General features: G+C 37.2%; 1 protein-coding gene across 1 annotated transcript in view; it reads right to left on the minus strand.

Moving 5' to 3' along the window:
- The window catches only part of LOC102752968 (neurobeachin-like), a gene marked incomplete at its 3' end in the record, with an annotated part of 248,705 nt that overhangs the window by 68,073 nt on the left and 168,874 nt on the right, over nucleotides 1-11,758 (minus strand). The gene's annotated exons all lie outside the window — the stretch shown is intronic.

Raw genomic sequence — 11,758 nt, forward strand, 5'->3', positions numbered from 1 at the left:
AGTACCCCTTTATTATATAGGATGCTTACTCTAATATGCAGTTGTTATTATTATAATCACATTTTTGCTAATCTGACTAAAATTCTTGCCTGCAGCACATTTATTCTGCTAAAAGCTATATATATATATATATAAAATGTTTTCTGAATTATCAAATAATTATTAAACTATGCTTAGCGTAATTGTCACTGTGCTACTATTAAACCATACTAGAGGCCTTGTGCATGAAAATTCATGCATGGGGGGGGGGTCCCTCAGCCCGATCTGCACCCTCTCGCAATCTGGAACCCCTCAGGGGATAATAATATATATATTAAAGTTTTGCATTCCTTTGTTGACATTTTGAACACAGACAATTAAAGAAGAAAATTGCTGGTCTGAAAATAATTCTTACCAACACAATCAAAAACCAATGACCAAACAAACCCTGACAGGTATTTAAAAACCCAAATAGGGCCCTGGCTGGTTTGGCTCAGTTGGTTGGGTGTTGTTCCATGCACCAAAAGGTTGTTGGTTCAAACTCACTGATCACCAGGGGGAAGCTTCTGCATTGAGCATCTTCCCCCTAGTGGTCAGTGCACGTCATAGCAATTGGTCATTCCTGGTCGTTCCGCCATTAAGGTCAATTTGCATATTACCCCTTTATTATATAGGATGCTTACTCTAATATGCAGTTGTTATTATTATAATCACATTTTTGCTAATCTGACTAAAATTCTTGCCTGCAGCACATTTATTCTGCTAAAAGCTATATATATATATATAAAATGTTTTCTGAATTATCAAATAATTAGTAAACTATGCTTAGCGTAATTGTCACTGTGCTACTATTATAACCATACTAGAGGCCTTGTGCATGAAAATTCATGCATGGGGGGGGGGTCCCTCAGCCCGATCTGCACCCTCTCGCAATCTGGAACCCCTCAGGGGATTTCCACCTACCAGCTTAAGCCCACTCCCCAGGGGAATGGGCCTCTGGCAGCCCAGAAGTCCTCGGGGGATGTCAGACTAATGGCTTAGGGCCTCTTCCACAGGGAGCAGGTCTAAGCTGTTAACAAACCCTGACAGGTATTTAAAAACCCAAATAGGGCCCTGGCTGGTTTGGCTCAGTTGGTTGGGTGTTGTTCCATGCACCAAAAGGTTGTTGGTTCAATTCTGGGTCAAGGCACATGCCCAGGTTGCAGGCTCGATCCCCAGTCAATGTCCATGCTCACATCAATGTTTCTCTCTCTCCCTCTCTACAAAAATCAGTAAAAAAAAAAAACCTAAAATTTTTTTAAAACTCTGAAAGGTATAAATAATGGGAATCACAAGAGAAAGTTGTCATTCTTAGAGTATAAAATAATGAAGAAGAAAAATGTGGTCATAATTTATAAATTTAGAAAAGTAGATTATTATCAAGTTTAGGGAAAGGATCAGTTTTTCTTGTTTATTGCCTTCTTTCCCCCTATAAACTCACTGAGAGCAGGAACTAAGCTGTTTTACTTAAGTGTTATATCCATTGCACTTAGCAATACTTAACATAATGGGGTCTCAATAAGTACATACTTAATGATTTGAATTATTGGTCATCTACCCTAACAGAAAAATGGCTAAAGGAAAATGTAATCCTCAAAAAATTAATTCAGTCATATGAAGAAGAAAATGGGAAATTAATAAAGCTATTCAAAATTCCTATAACAAAATTCCTAGATGTTTGAATGAGAATATTTGACACATATTTGGGCTACAGTATAATGCTTTTAGAATTAGGTGATAAGAGAAAGGCAAAATTGCCTTCAAATAAAAAGTGTTAAGTGGCCGAAACCAGTTTGGCTCAGTGGATAGAGCGTCGGCTTGTGGACTGAAAGGTCCCAGGTTCGATTCCGGTCAAGGGCATGTACCTGGGTTGCGGGCACATCCCCAGTGGTGGGTGTGCAGGAGGCAGCTGATCGATGTTTCTCTCTCATCGATGTTTCTAACTCTATCTCTCTCCATCTCTCTCCCTTCCCCTCTGTAAAAAATCAATAAAATATATTTAAAAAAAGTGTTAAGTGTCATAACAAATGATGACCACTTAAAATAATTGACCCTAAGACTACAGCCAAGTGTATCCTTAGTAAGTGAAGAATATAATTAAATCTAAAATTAATTGATTGTACTAACTATCTGAATAGAAAATACATTAATAAAGCAATGATAATCAGTATAGAGTACAGAAAATGGGCAAGTGTTTCTCCATCATTATGCAGGAGCGAAGGTATTTTTCTTATGAACAATGTGGGTCACTTTGATAGAGGACACAGAATAGAAATTATAAGAGAGTGAGCTATTGTCTTGGGCAACATAACTTATTTAAATAAAAAACTTCCTATCTGAAATATTGAATAAGAATCCCCTTGTTTTCATTTATTTTTAAAAAATGTATCTTTATTGTTGCAAGTATTATAGATGTCCCCTTTTTAGTTTTTGCAACTGACCCCTTCCAACCACCCCCCGCCACCTACCCATCCAAGCCTTCACTACTATTGTCTTGTGTCCAAGAGCTATGCATATATGCATATAAATTCCCAGGTTAATCTCTCTTCATATCCCAAACCCCACTTCCCTCTGAGATTCATGAGTCTTTTCCATGCTTCTATGTCTCTGGATCTATTTGTTCATCAGTTTATTTTCTTCATTAGATTCCACATATGAGTGAGATCATGTGATATTTATCTTTCTCTAACTGGTTTATTTTACTTAGCATAATACTCTCCAGGTCCCTCCATGCTGTCTCAAAGGGCAAGTATAGTATTTAAAGCCGCATAGTATTCCATGGTACAAATGTACCACAGCTTTTTTATCCACTCATCTACTGATAGGCACTTGGGCTGTTTGCAGATCCTAGCTATTGTAAATTGCACTGCATATATTCTTTCTGATTGGTGTTTTGGGTTTCTTAAGATATAATCCTGGAAGTGGGATCATTGGGTCAAATGGGAATTCCATTTTTAATTTTTTTAGAAAACTCCATACTGTTTTCCATAATGGTTGTACCAGTCAGCATTCCCACCAGCAGTGTACTAGGGTTCCCTTTTCTCCATATCCTTGCTAGCACTTGTCATTTGCTGATTTGTTGATGATAGCCATCCTTGCAGATGTGAGGTGATATATCATTGTCATTTTTTTGCATCTTTCTGAAGATCAGTGACTTTGAGCATTTTTTCATATGTCTCTTAGCCTTCTGTATATCGACTTTGGAGAAGAGTCTCTCTAAGTCCTTTGCCCATTTTTTAATTGGATTGTTTTTCTTCCTTTTGTTAAATTGTATGAGTTCCTTATATATTTTGGAAATTAACCCATTATCAGATGTATCATTGGCATATATATTTTTCTATGCTGTGGGCTCCCTTTTCATTTTGATGGTGGTTTCTTTTGCTGTGCAGATGCTTTTTATTTTGATGTAGTCCCATTTGTTTATTTCCTCCTTAGTTTCCCTTGCCCTAGGAGATGTATTGGCAAACATATTCCTGTGAGAGATATCTGAGAATTTGCTGACTATGTTTTCTTCCAAGATTTTTATGGTTTCATGATTTATATTTAAGTATTTTATCCATTTTGAGTTTATTCCTGTGAATGGTGTAAGTTGGGGGTCTATTTCATTTTTTTTGTATGTACCTATCCAATTTTTCCAACAAATTTATGTGAGAGACTATTTTTACTCTATTGTATGCTCTTGGTCCCTTGGTTGAATATTAGTATCTATAAAGGAAAGAATGATAAAGAAAAGAAAAACTACAAGGAGAAAACAAAACAAACAAAAAATAGGGGGAGGAATATGAAGGGACAGAGATGAAAAAAAGAAAATAAGAATAAAGAGTAAGGAAATAGGGGAAGAAAGACCATTTAAAATAAAAGAAGAAAGAAATTGAAAGGGAAAATAGAAGAAAAAGTGGACAAACCCAAAATAAGAAGTGAAAAAAGATGAGGAAGCAGGAGAGAAAGGAAAAATAAATCTGTTTTTGTTTTTTTGTATGTACCTGTCCAATTTTACCAATACCATTTATAGGAGAGACTATTTTTCTATTGTATGCTCTTGCATCTTTGGTTCTCTGTTCTATTCCATTGATCTATATACCTGTTCTTATGACACTACCACGCTTTTGTTTGTCTAGAATCTCTGTCCAGTGATGTCAGTGGGGAATTAAAATCCCCTACTATGATTGTGTTGCTGTCGACCTCTCCCTTTAAGTCCTCCAGAATTTATTTTATATATCTGGGTATTCCTGTATTGGGTACATATATGTTTCACAGTTATATCCTCTTGTTGTATTGGTTCCCTTTAGTATTATGAAGTGGCTTTCATTATCTCTTGTTATGGGCTTCATTTTGAACTCTATATTGTCAGATATGAGTATTGCTACCTCAACCTTTTCTTTTTCATTTCCATTTGTTTGCAAAATTCTTTCTATCCCTTCACTTTCATTCTGTGTGAGTCTTTTGTTTGAGTTGTGTCTCTTGTAGATAGCATATATATGGGTCATGTTTTCTTATCTATTCAGCTACCCCATGTCTTTTTATTGTAGCATTTAATCCATTTACATTTAAGGTTATTATTGATAAGTACTTATTTGTTGTCATTTTTTTTGTTTATGCCTGTATTCCTCTCTCTATATATTTCTTCTTACAGTAGTCCTTTTAGCATTTCTGCAGTAATAATAACCTCTTTTAGCCTTTTTTTTGTCTGAAAATTTCTTTATTTCACCTTTGATTTTGAATGATAGTCTTGCTGGATGGAGTAATCTTGGATGCAATCCCTTGCTTTTCATTGCTTTGTGTACTTCATACAACTCCCTTCTTACTTGAAGTGTTTCTATTGAGGAATAAGCTTGCAGTCTAAAGGAAGATCCCTTGTAGGTAACTTTCTTTCTCCCTCTTGCAGCCTTTAAGATTCCTTCTTTGTCTTTATTGTTTGCTATTTTAATTATTATGTGCCTAGGTGTGGGTCTTTTGCAGGGGATAATCTTGATTGGGACTCTGTGTTTCCTGAACTTGTGTGACTTTTTCCTTTACCAGATTAGGGAAATTTTCTGTCATTATTTCTTCAAACAGGTTTTCTTGCTTGGATTCTTCTCCTTTTGTTACCCCTATGATGTGAATGTTGTTAAGTTTCATGTTGTCCCAAAGCTCCCTTAGACTCTCCTGCTTTTTAAATTCTTTTTCCCAATTCCTGCTCTGAATGGGTGGGGTTGTGTGTGTGTGTGTGTGTGTGTGTGTGTGTGTGTGTGTGCTTATCCTGTCTTCTAATTCACTGATTCGGTTCTCAGCTTCTCTAGCATACCATTGAATCCTTCTGGAGTGTTCTTTATTCCAGCTATGTCATTCTTCATTTCTGCTTGATTGCTGTTCATTGTTTCCATCTGTTTTTTTCATGTTGGTATAGTTCTCATTATGCTCCTTATAATTCTCATTAAGTTGCTTGTAGTTTTTACTATGTTGTTTGAGAACCCTAATAACCATTACTTTCTATTCTTTATCTGACAAATTGTTTGCCTTCATTTCATTTAGTTCCTTTTCTACCGATACCTCCTTTTCTTTTTTTAGGGATTGTTGTTTTTTGTTCCCTATATTTGCTGTCCCATCATATTTATTCTATGTATTAGATCAAACTGCTATCCTGCCCATACTTTGTGGAGTGGCCTTATGTAGTAGGTGTTTCATGGGACCTAGTGGTGCATCTCCTGAGCTGGGTGCTCTAGGAAAGGCCATTGTTTGAGTTATTTGGGTTCTCCTATTGTAACCGGGTCTTCAGTGTTGTTGTCCCATTCATGGATGGAATCTCCTCTCAGGCTGGCTGACTCTGAGGCTTACCCCAGATCACATTGTGTGAGTTCTTGTGGAGGTACTGACTGAACAGAACAAAATACAACACAACAAAGCATAAAAGAAAAGAAACAAAACAAGAACATACAAAAGACCTCTACAACAACAACAAAAGCAATGACCGTAGAATTAGGAAAGATAAAAGAGAACAAGAATGATATATGAAAAGAAAAAAAATATAGAAGGAGAAAAGAAAACAAAAAAGGGGGTGGAGGAATATGATGGAAGAAATGAAATAAAGAAAATAAGAATAAAGAGTAGGGGAGGAAAACTGTTTCAAATAAAATAAAATTGGAAGGGAAAATAGAGAAGAAAGTAGATAGACTCAAAATAAGAAAACAAAGATGAGAAAGCAGGACAAAAAGAAAAAAAATGAGTAGGAAAGGGGAAGAGAAAAAATTGGATATGTGAATGAAACAAGAGAGACTAAAATAATAACAAATCAATAAAGCAGATAAAGTAGATCAGTAGAAGAGGAAAAAAAGGAAAGGGGGTGGGGGTAACATTCATCTCAGCCAAGTTTAGTGCTTCCTGGAAGCACTCTTTGGATCCTGCTCTTCTGATGACTGTCACTAACTATTCTGTCTGCAATTCTGGGCTTCCCAGGAGGTACTTAGGTGCTAGCCACTGTCAGAAACTGTCCTCCTTTGGCTTTCAGTAACTTGCTTGAAGCTCCAATGGATCTACAGTTTGTGTCTGTCTTCACAGGACTTGACTGTGCGCAGGAGAGGCCAAGCTTCCCTTTAAAGCAGTTTTGTTGTAGTATGAGGCACAGGGCTGAGGCAGTAAGCTTCCCAAGGTTTCCTGGGCTCTGCCTCCAAGCACCTTCGCTTGCCAGGCAGCTGTCAGTTTTAATCACTCACAAGTCTGTTTGTGAAAGGGCTTTATGTATGTCTCCCATGAAGGGGAGATAATGTTCAGATTTCAGGCAAAGTAAGAGCTACTCTGTGAGTGGTCCAGAATATTACTATGCCCTTGGCTGGGCAGAGATTCTTGTATGCAGTCCAATGGGATCAGCTGGAATCCTGGAATTTCTATCAGCTCTCCAGTGTGGTAGAGGCACCAGTCAGCTTCCCCGGATAGTTCCCAGGACAGAGCCTCCCTGAGGCTGTTCAAACCTTTAGGCTCGGCCTCTGCAGCTATTTCCATTTTGCAAAGGTCAAGATGCAGAGTGTGGCCAGCAGGGCTCCCGAGAGTAGCTGGCTGTATTACCTAGGACAGGGCTTTTTCCTTTCCCTGAGCTGTGGCTTCTGGGAGTGGCTAGCTAGGTCCTCTCAGGAAAAATGGCTGTTTCAGTTTGGTGGTGTATGACCTACTGAATTCAGAACTCCTGACTGCTGCTTTTCCACCTCTTTTCCCCTCTACCCCTCCTCCCCACCCCCCCCCCCCCCCCCCCCCTGCCACACTCCTTCCTACCCCAGCCTTTCCTTAGACATCTCAAGTATGCATGACCCTACCTGCACCAAAGCCTTGGGTGAGTAGCTACAAATGAAAACTCCTGTGCCCTTGCGGGGGGGGTGGGGTGGGGGGGGACAAAAAACAAAAACAAAAAAACAGAACTGAAGCTTTTTCTCAACCGGCTCCAGTATACTGGCTCCACACTCCACGGAGGCCAGCAACCCTGCTGCCTTTTACATCTGGTTGTTACATGGGCTGCTGATCTCAGTTCTAGTGTTCTGGCCTCTACCTTCTAAGGGAAAAGCACCTCCCATAGGGATCTCTCCTCACTCTTGGCTGACCTGCCTGCTGCCCATGGCAGGCCCTCTCAGGACCTTGCCCTTCCTACTGGTCTCCAGGTTTTTTCTGTCCTTCCTTGATATAAATCTCTTCAGCTGGACCTCAGTTGGTAATTCCAGGTGTATGTTCCCCACTTTAGTTTTATTTCTAGTCTGGCCTGGGAGGAGGTGCAAGAAAGGTCTGCCTGTTTGGCCACTGTCTTCTCTCCTCTCAAATCCCCTTGTTTTTAAAATGTGGTTGTTTTAAGAATTAAGGGCAGAGAGCTCCCTTCTACCATGTGAAGACAGAATGAGAAGATGGCCATTTCTGAACCAGAAAACGGGTCTCATCAGGAACCAAATCTTCCAGTTCCTTAATCTTGGACTTCCCAGCCTCCAAAAGTGTGAGAAATAAATGCCTGTTGTTTATAAGTGTCCCCACCCCCTATAAAAAAGAATTAAGGGAAATAATACTTATAAATGAAAACACTAAGTATAGTTCCTGGTGCATGAAAAGTGTTCAATAAATTATAGCTACGGATATCAATTAATTAAAAGGGCATTCATTAAGCTATGCTAGCTTAATGGAAATATCCCTTTACTCTAAATCTTCAACCATTAAGCAACAATATGATTTCTAACTTGATCTCTTTGGTAGGCTTGCCCAAGGAGTAGCCTAAATGACTTGTGAAGTCAATTATTCTTGCAGAATACCTGCCTCTGAATTTTATAATTTTTTGTTTGTTTATAAATCAGTTTCTTTATGGGTTTAGCTTAGGGTAAGTTTCCTAGAGTTTAATAAACTCTGCTTAAACTGACAAAACTCAATGGCAAGAAAGGAAAGCAAAGAATGCATCCCTTAGTTGTTCTATAAAGCAGGAAGGCTTCTTGTAGGGGCCAGCATCATCCTTCTCTTTTACAATTCGCTAAATATAACAAGATCTTACATATCACACACATAAGTTTATAGAGGTATGTGTGTTTATTTATTTACCTGCCAACCTACCCACTTATCTGCTTATCTATCTATATCTGTGTGTGTATGATTGCATATATTTGTCCTGAGTATACATGTTTACAGTTTGACAAAGTGCCTTTACTTTATGACCTCAAAACATTCATAAAACATCTCTATGCAATGATACTTCCCTAATTTTGTAGCAGATGAAAGTGTCATTCCTCTTACCTAGTGCTTTTCATTCTTTCAATTAATATGTGGTGAGTTCCTACCAACTACCTGGCTCTGTTATTATTACCCAGTGGGTAAATAACAGGCCTAATGAAGCCAAATGTAGTGTTCCTCCAACCCTCTTCTGCTATACAAACTGAATTTCTGAGAATATTATTAGGAAACCACGAATGAGTTTTTGGTCATTGACCAAATTGAGTGTTTGGTCAGAAAACCAAAAACAATGAAACAGTATTTTAAGATAGAGTGGTTGTACTAAGTAACAGTGGAACCAAAACTACTGAACATCTATTTTGTTTCCAGTTTTTCTATCAAGAATAATGATTTTCCAAAAGTAAAAAAGACTGAATGTGGTCAAAAAGGAAATAATATTCATAATAGGTAACAAAGATAGTAGAAGAGCTCTGGTTGTTTTAAATTAATTCAGGTCCAGACAAGTTGAAGACTATTGAAGGAAATCACACACATGTCATTGAGAAACCCATATTGGTAATATTTGAAGAATCATGGTCATTGGGAAAGATGCCAAGATGCAGATTGCTTTTTAAAAGGATATAGAACTCCTTGTGAGTTCTTAATGTCAATTGCTGAAAAAATTATTGAATTGGTGATTAAATAGTCTGTAATCACCAGGGAAAGGAAGTAGTGATTACCTTCAGGCAGCTTAGATTCAATAAGACCAAGTCTTGCAAAACTAACTACATTTCCTTGATAGAGTAAATGCACTTTTTTCTTTTGGCCTGTATTTTATATAACAATTTAATTATCTACTAGTTTCTTAACTTAATCTTGTCAGTCTACTGGCAAATATCTGAGTATGTGCACACATGTCAGTAAATTGCTCTTATACCGTGAGCTTAAAGAGAATAGATACACTACAATACAAGGTAATTCCAGTTGAATAGCACTTAAAAACACCTCTACAATTAGGTAGTATGCTAGATCCTGTAGATTAAAAGGATAAATAAGACACAGTCCCTGTCTTTTGAATGACTGTAGCCTACTTGAGGGGAGACAGATGAAGATTAGTTTTCCTTTCCATCCATGCAGCGCTGTGCAATAATTCCCAGGGACTTAATTTATCTACCCAAAGCTGATGCCTCTTTCTTCATTGCCAAAAGACACCCTATTTTTTTCAAGTTGGGGATAGCAAGTTCATATTTTTCCCTGAATTCTGGGGCTAAGCCAGTAAACACACTTCCTGTTGATAGTGATTGTTTTAGGAATGGGAAGGTGACCAATTTTGGCCAAAAGGGACTTAAAATAAAGATTGCAGGAGGCTTCTGAGCAATATATTCTTTCCTAAAACATGAATGCTCTAAGAAGAATCCATTGTGGCTTTCTCCTGCTTTACTGCAGTTGTCTGAAGATGTGGTGTCTGGAGTAGTAATACTTATTTTGTGAACATGAGGCCAACTAAGAATTCTAACATCTCTGAACCTCTGAGCCAATACTGGCAACTCCAGATCTTTTACATTAAAGACAAAAACTAAAAAGCAAAGAACTCTATCTGTTAAGTCACACTTAGTCATTCATTCAGTTACTTAGAGCCCAAAACTAACTGATATTAATAATACACAAAATTTACTGTTTCCTGCTTAGATTAGTATCCTACATAATAAAAGCCTAATATGCAAATCGACCAAACAGTGCACTGACCACCAAATGGCAGATGCTCAACTCAAGAGCTGCCTCCAGCCCGCAGGCTCCAGGCCGATTGCCCCACAGATTGGCCCTGATTGCTGCCTAGGCCTAGGGACCCTACCCATGCACAAATTTTGTGCACCGGGCCTCTAGTCTTCAATAAAATAAGATTTCAAAATAATGCTTTAAAAATACCAAGATGTTATTTTCCTTTTAATTGTACCTCCCCACTCCCCAGTGTTATACACTGTCTGCTTTTATTTTTCAATTACACTATACATTCAATATTATTTTGTGTTAGTTTCAGGTGCACAGCATAGTGGTTAGACAATCCTATACTTACAAAGTTTTCCCTCAATATTTCAGGTACCCACCATGCCCCATACATAGTTATCACAGTATTATTGACTGTACTCTCTATGCTATTATCTACTATTAATGGATTTTGTGCACATCCTTTTGGGTTGTGTTGATAAATTGATAGGCAAGTAGTGTTTTAGGGCGCTTATACTGGCCACATATTTTCTTTGCATTAACCATGCTTTGATATAACTCACTTTGCATTTGTTCAACTAAGTTGTTGAAATAATTTCAATGACTTGGAATTACTCAGGCTAAGGATATTCAAAATTTATATTTTGATTCAAAATTAGCTTTCACCCTAATTGTAGATACTCATCAATCTGTTTCCCAGTGTTCAGTTCTGAGGGTTAAAACTGTATAACACTGTTCAAAACTGATAAACATTAGATGTCAGTGTTTTTATTCTGTGACAGTGTGTTATTGCAGAGAAATTATTCTTTGTTACTGTTTAATCCTTAAATATTTTTATTATTTCATTTTCTTTTTTCCAGTTTCCTTGGGTTATAGTGTCTCTGTTACTGGTTTCTAAAAGTTTGTTTGTGACTAAAAATGTTAACCATTTCTTTCACATTGCAAATAAAATACCCTGTTTTTTGTTATTATTTTATTGTGGTGTTTTACTTTTTGGTTGTACCAAAGTTGTGTGTTAAATATAATCATGTACTGTTAAATACATACATACATACATACATACCTAGATGAAAAATTTAGGAAATGGTAAAACTAAACCATAATTAATGACTATAAATCTCAATAAATGCTAGGAGTTTTATTACTTTAATGAAGAAACATTTATAAGAACAAATTATATGTTATTACATTACAATTACAAACAGCATGACGCTTTTGGTATGTTTCCTGTAAGATCACCAAGCAAAATGTCTTAATTATATACTAGCTATTATATTCAATCAATTTTTTACTTCCTCCTCTATATGTATTATAAAATTATGCCTTAACTATCCTGTCATTCTTAAAATAGTTGTTTTCATAACCTCTTTCC

This window comes from Myotis davidii, unplaced genomic scaffold (assembly GCF_000327345.1).
Source record: "Myotis davidii unplaced genomic scaffold, ASM32734v1 scaffold1663, whole genome shotgun sequence".
NCBI classification, from domain to species: Eukaryota; Metazoa; Chordata; class Mammalia; order Chiroptera; family Vespertilionidae; genus Myotis; species Myotis davidii.